General features: G+C 41.9%; 1 protein-coding gene across 2 annotated transcripts in view; it reads left to right on the top strand.

Annotated features, from left to right (window-relative positions):
- The first annotated feature begins 1,313 nt into the window (after positions 1-1,313).
- LOC121594799 (probable serine/threonine-protein kinase yakA) overlaps positions 1,314-6,604 on the top strand; it is a 63,837-nt gene continuing 58,546 nt past the window's right edge. The window contains exon 1 of one of the 2 annotated variants that reach the window (XM_041918484.1): positions 1,314-1,855. The gene's annotated coding sequence lies outside the window, so the exon portion shown is untranslated. Of the gene's footprint in view, positions 2,002-6,604 lie in introns of both variants that reach the window. The other variant, XM_041918481.1, reaches the window with a different exon arrangement.

The raw sequence follows: 6,604 nt of genomic DNA, 5'->3' as shown, positions 1-6,604 counted from the left end.
TCAGGCCAGCAATACAATCACGCAATATTTATAGCTGTACTACTGTTGGCATCATTCGCACTTCTAGGGCGTAATTAAGGCCCGCTGTACTGTTGAACACGTTTTGCGTAAATTTAAATAACCATTCTACTATCTTAATGGCTAAAAGTAATATGCTAAACACTCTAGGCGCCTGTAGGAGTTAATTCATTCGACTGTGTTACATTGTTTTATCAGTAATGGAATGTTAAGCAGTATCAGTGCATATATGTAAGCATTTAATTCGTGTTGTATTTTGTTAGGAAGTATATTAGGATAATATCTAGCAATAATATTTATTACATTCTTATCTAATGTTTAGCTCGAGTGTAATCCTTGCTAAAAGACCACTAAATCATACTAAAACCAAGATTGGCCCTGAGCCAATATGAGCAAGTATAGGTGTTTCTACAACGAATTACTCTATTTCAATCAGCATCTCACTATATATAATTTTTATAAAAAAATGAACCAAGGATCATTTCACAGGCAACCATTTTTTTTTTTGTTTTCTTCAGAATTCTCATATGGATTCCCCTATTTCGTTGTATGATGAAATTCAACTGTGTTGTTTATTTTATTCACTAATTAACACAACGAAATCATTGTAATTTTAATTTTCAAACCCACTGCTTTGAAATTTAATGTAATACCTTTTTACTCTACTTACTATACTAATAATATTTCCATCTCTCTTAAATTCCGTTTTTTTTTAAATAAAATTCAACAAAATTGCATCATTGCATCTTTAAAATATATTCAAAAGCACAAAAATCAAATACAACTTCTAGAGATATAAATATAAAACATAAAATACGGTCCTTTTCCCAAACTGTAAATTATTTGAAATAAATTTGAAATATTGAGAACTATTGAGTTTACCCTCATTAAAAAAAAACATCTCTTTCCAAAGGTGTGCTTTTGAGAAGAGATTTTAAAGGCACGCAAAACTCCAACATCTGATAAACCACCCCCAAGTACAGCATCCTTTCGAGAAGAACAGAGAGCGAGAGAGATACGCGTCCGGCGTTAGCGAATGTGCGTGCACACTGTACAAGAGCATACATTAATGTGCCCGGGAACAATATTGCGCGATGACGGGGGGGGGGGGGGGGGGTGGCTCTCAAACGCATCTCAGCAATCTCCTGACCGCTCTCGTCATCTCTCGCCAGCCTCCGATAACACAGCGGTCGTGCGCGTTCGATCTCATCTCGCATTCGCTCTCACCGTGCTCACTCCATTCTCACTCTCACGCGTTTCTACAGCAACAAGCGTTTCTACTGCTACTACTGCTACTCACCACCGATCCTGAAGCTCCTGGAGATGGAGGCGCCCAATGGATGCAAAGCAGGCGAAGAAGCACTAGAGCGCTGGATTGTGCCAAAGAAGGATCCGTCGGGCGTCGGGTTGTGTACACGCGTATTCGGTGCGCTCTGTGTGTCTGCTCTAACTAGTGCGCGCTAGTGCTGCTTGTGCGCGGGGTGCGGTCGACAGCTGTAGGATGTTGTGCTGCACGGTGTGAATAAATGAAGAAGAAAAAACAACAGAAGGAAGCAAAGTACAGAAAACAGTCGTGAAAATTGTGCTTGTGAAGTTGTGAAATTTTGCGGGAGTGTCTGGCGAGTGTAAAAGGAAAAAAAAATCATCCTCACCACCTCCCAGCAACGGATAAGCTGCGAAGCAAAAAAAAAGGTGTGCGACCAGAGTGGGGGAAGCTTACAGGCTGCTTCTGAAGGTGGTTTAGTGCAGAAAAGGGTTGAAAAAAGACGCTCCCTAACGTAGCAGCAGCAGGATATCTGCCTGGATCAGCATGAAATTAAAATTCTAATTCATCCAAGTAAGCAAGCGAAAAGTGATAACAGTGTTAGCGTGTATGAGTGTGTGTGTGTGTGTGTGTGTGTGTGTGTGTTGCGTTTTTGACAGCTCGTAAGGAATACGTCGAAGGCAGACGACACGGCACAGTTTTTTCTTGCATGAAAACAGGTAAGAGTGCAGCAGCGCATCCTTTTGCATCGATTTGATTTGGTGTCACACGCACGCAATGAATATTCGCCATTAATAATCCGGCAGATTCACCACTAAACGCAATCCCACGGAGTCGCTGCTCCCGTGGAAATCAGTTCAAGGATATTTAGCGAGAGCGTGGGGTTGTTGGAAGGTGGTGTGCGAAGGATAAGAGATTTTCACCACACCAGCATCAGTGCGCTCATCATCATCATCGCCGTCGTTTTCCACTGCCTCATCTACGGTGGCTGAGAATGGAAGAGTGAGAGAGAGAGAGAGTGTGCGAAAGAGAGCGCAGCGGGAGAAAGAGCTCGAGAGACGAAGACGATGAAGGCGCGCACAGCAACACGCACACACACGCAATTAAACGGGCAGGACGAAAAGCTCATCAGTACCATAACCTTAAACTAACCACAATTTCACATCCCTGTTGCCATTTGCCCCTACTAGCTCCCACCCTCTGCTCATCCCCCCCCTGTAGGGCGGCGGCTCCCGGAGGGTGGTAGTATTGCAAAACGGAAAACTACTTTGACGGGTTGACGAGCAACCGGATTCATCGAGTCATTCCGGTAATTAGATTAATATCTTCATTCAGCAAAGTTTATCCTGCTCGAATGGGTGCAGCGCATCACCCGAGGATGGGATGAGCTTTTGCAAAAGGTAAAGGAGGAAAGCAAAAAACGGGCAGCCATAAATCAATCTCCTGTTCGAATCGGGAGGACACTCTCTCGCTCTCTCTCTCTCTCTCTCTCTCTACTCGTCCGGTTTCGTGTATTGTCTTCCCTCCGATATTGTTGCATCCAACTGGTATTGTGCAGTACCTAGTTTTTTCGTATCCAAGCGCTTCTTTATGGTTCATGGTTTTGTGTTGTCATGCTAGTAAGTGTTCGCATTTTGGGTATGTGGAGCATTCGTTTGGAAGTTTTTAAGGATTTGAAATTTCGGGTAGGATTTTGTGAAGCTTTGCGCACGAATTTAAATGCACAGCTAGAGACACAATTATTCCACCTTCCTGAAATATAGGGCATATTTTAGGAACAGGACTTCAACATGCCCAACAATATTAGGCGTTCAAATTTGTTGTAAGCGAATGATAGCCTAAAAATGATGTTCAAATGTTCGATTACGTTAAGCGATGGGATGAGCCTAGGATAGCACAAGACAACATTTTCTTCTTCTTATTCTTCTTCTTCTGTTTTAAATCAAGACTTCCCTGTCAAGTTGGCCTCATAGCGAATAGCAAATTGTTATTAGGTTTATATTACCTAACAAACGTAGTATGTGCAAAGAGCTTGCTAGGATTCGTTGCAAAATTGAATTCGATCTACGCATGGTCTGGTAAAAACAGGTGTGATGCATGTTCCAAGTACTTACAAAATATTCAATTCCCAAGTGCCCCTGCCATTTACTCTAGTCTGGTGTAAGGAGAGACTGATTCTGAACCCTTTTTCGAAAGTAAAACTGATCTTGAATCCATGCCGGTCCTGCATCTATGCCATTCCTGGAACTGATCCCTAACTCTTAACCAGTTCTGGAACTAATCCTGAACTCTTACTGATCCTGGAACTGATCCTAAACCAATACCGGTACTGGAACAGATCCCCAGCTTATAACCAGTCCTATGAATTGATTAACAATTACCGGTCCTAGAACATACCCCAAATTCTAGAATCGATCCTGAACCCATACCGGTCCTGGAACTAATCCCCTTACCAGTCCTTTGAAATATCTCAATTCCTGGAACTGACCTGGAACTAATCCTGAACCCCTTTGTAATCCTGGAACATAACTCAAATCCTGGAAGAAATGCTTATGCGCTTATCGGTCCGGGGACATATCCTAAATCGATGTCTAGTCCTGCCATTTATTATGGCATATATATATTCTGACCCCATACTGCTCCTGGAACTGATCTTGAACTCACACCATTGCTGGATGTTATACAGAGCCCATACCGGAGTGGATGTCAAACTAATCCTGAACCCATGGTCTGGAAATGATTATGAATCCATTCCGATTCGGGAACTTTTCCTGAACCTAACTATTCCTGCAAATAAAATCCATACTCAAACCATTCATGGCACTGACCTCGAACTTATATCAGTCCTACTACCTCAGTAACTACTACCTTTTTTATTCTAACCTGCATCGGTCTTATTTCACTGGCATCTGGTGAGATATGAAATATGCCAGAACAGAACATGTTGATAATATTATAATGATATCTAAGCTAATGATATCATTGACACTATGTCAATAAAAACAAATAGAAAAGTGTTTGGTGTGTCCTGGAAATACATCAAACAGTTGTGTCATAAAACTGACGCACTTACCATGATTAACTGTCTACAGAGGAATATTACATGATCTTTTAAAACTCTCATATCTATGACCTGCATATTATTCATATTTTGCAATAACCACATTCACAACGAAATGCAAAACCTCCCCGCAATAAGTATTACATTTTGAAATTATAGTTTTTTCCCTTGCTCCTTTGTTCAGTCTTTCCTCTCGGCAATGACCCCGTTTAGCTGTCCCTTATTCCACCGACAGCATTTCATAACCGAGTTGTTACCCTCTGTTTTTTGCTACTCTCTTTTATGTGAATATATTTTCCATAAAAAAGTATACTTGGCGCACATCACTTTACTCAACTGTTTGCTACCATTTGCGTGGCTTTGTGATGTGCCGCCACTTTGCCTCCACTTTTCCATCACAGTTTTCTTTCTGGCTTTGTCTCTTTTTGTCTTTATCTCACCGTTTGTTCCTCTCCTGAAGTCTTACGCGCGCCCCGCCAGTAGCATTTGCGCCTTGCGGGGCTCGTGCGTCTGTGCTTGTGTATGTGTGTGTATGCGAAATGTTGTGCGCTATTATAACTAATTATCATATGCTGTTGCCGTTGTTTTTGCGATCCATTTTGACGTTTGTTTGATGTTTGATTTGTTTTGCAAACACATGTGCTGAGCACAATTACACTGCCGCCATCTCCCCTGCCATTCCTTCTTGTTGCCTCTCCGATGGCGCACAGCACAGCAAGATCAATCGGAGGTCGAGATAACCGTAACAATCGCAAAAAAAAGGTTGAATTTTGGCAAAGTATTTCTCAACACATACACAAACTGCCCGCTATGATAGCCATCCCGAGCAAGAAGCGCATTGAAAAATCGTAACAAAATGGTTGATACAAGTGCGCGCCATCTAGGAAAATGGCTCAGAAATTGCGGCGATCATGATCGCCTCATGAATAGTAAGGCGCAAAAGAAGACAACTGATGCGTACCCTGTGACCGGGTTTTTGTTGTTGTTGTAGCATGTGTGTGTCCACAAAAAAAAACTTTTCTCATAAGTGAAGCTTTGCGAATGGGAATGATAACAAACCAGCATCACAAACCAACTTCGATCTTGATAATATCGGCATGCGCCGTGCCGGTGGTAAGATCTGAGAATGGCCCACAATCTAATGCGGTGGGACGATTCCAATACGATTCCTCCATCTATTTTTAATGGATTTTTTATATAATTGGCATTATGGCGGGTCGTGAGGGTGTTTTAGAGTCACGCACCGCACACGACCCCATGCGTCGTGTCGTTTCTGGGCGGTACGGCCGCACGGTTCCATGCTTCACATTATGATGTAGTGATGAAGTTGGTTTTCTGCCTTAATTTCCCATTTTTTTTATGTTAAAGATATAAAAACAAAAATTCACAAAGGGGGTGATGAGGGGTGTATGCTTTTGTAGTTGGAAGCATACATCCCCGCGACTGCCGAAACGAGCTCGATGCGTTTGTGATGATTAATAATATTGTTATGATTATTTAATGTGTGTGTGTGTTGCTTCTTCGTTGGAGAGGAAGGAGAGTGGTTGCGATGCCGTTGATGTTATTTGGTGCATGTCTATTTTTGCATCTCGCTGCTGTTTGGATGTGTGGGTGTTGTGTGTGTGTGTGTGTGTGTGCGTTGAAATGCATGATTGTGTCGTTGAAGATGCAGGTCAAACCAAAACATGCTGTGCGTGGGATGTGGGCTAGGTGTGCTCAAAGAGATTGTAATTTATTTAATAACAATTCCCACCACTTTGCTATCCATCGATCAACCACGCACAGAGGTGTGTGTGTGTGTGTAGTGCGTAACAGGGTGTTGATATGATTTTTTTAGTTGAAATTGAAATCAAATGTCTTTATTTGATTGGTGGAATATAATTTACACAGTTTAACTTCTTTCAATAACATAAATGACACAAACATCGCAAAGAATCGAGAAAGTGTGTCAAGCGTCTTAGTATAAGAAAACGATTAAAATGACAAATGCATACATGATGCTTGAGGCTATTGACGATTCCATTTCTTTTGGTTTTGTCATACGATCTCTATTTTTCTAGCATGTTTTTGTACTTCTATAATCACCTTTACAGTCTCATTTTCTCTTTATGGAAAACAAAAATCCATCCTCATTGCTCGATTGGTTTAGTTTAGCTAGCAATCCACCGGCACACGGGATAAAAAAGACACCCTTCTCCCCCTTCTCTGCGCCGATCAAATTAACCCACATGCTCCACACGATTGAGGCTGCATCCCGGTGT

Source organism: Anopheles merus, chromosome 2L (assembly GCF_017562075.2).
Source record: "Anopheles merus strain MAF chromosome 2L, AmerM5.1, whole genome shotgun sequence".
NCBI lineage: Eukaryota > Metazoa > Arthropoda > Insecta > Diptera > Culicidae > Anopheles > Anopheles merus.
The sequence above is the reverse complement of the archived record's forward strand: the minus strand, read 5'-3'. Positions and strand labels throughout refer to the sequence as shown.